At 40.5% G+C, this 205-nt stretch overlaps 1 protein-coding gene across 5 annotated transcripts in view; it reads right to left on the bottom strand.

The window, feature by feature from the left end:
- Positions 1-205, bottom strand: part of LOC116701652 (myocyte-specific enhancer factor 2D homolog) — a 24277-nt gene that overhangs the window by 10990 nt on the left and 13082 nt on the right. The gene's annotated exons all lie outside the window — the stretch shown is intronic.

Raw genomic sequence — 205 nt, 5'->3', positions numbered from 1 at the left:
AGGAAGCAAATGTTGTGCATGCTGGTTATAGCGCATTTCACACTGAAATACTCAGCAATATGGGTCGTTCCAGATAGTGCTCTGAAGAACAGCGGACTTTGATTAAAAACTTGATTGGAGAGGGGAAAACATAAAAGAAGTGCAGGAAATTATAGGCTGTTCAGCCAAAATGATTTCAAATGCCTTGAAATGGCATCCAAAGCCT

This window comes from Etheostoma spectabile, chromosome 14 (assembly GCF_008692095.1).
Source record: "Etheostoma spectabile isolate EspeVRDwgs_2016 chromosome 14, UIUC_Espe_1.0, whole genome shotgun sequence".
Taxonomy (NCBI): domain Eukaryota; kingdom Metazoa; phylum Chordata; class Actinopteri; order Perciformes; family Percidae; genus Etheostoma; species Etheostoma spectabile.
Note: the sequence above shows the minus strand (reverse complement) of the source record. Positions and strands in the feature narration are given on the sequence as shown.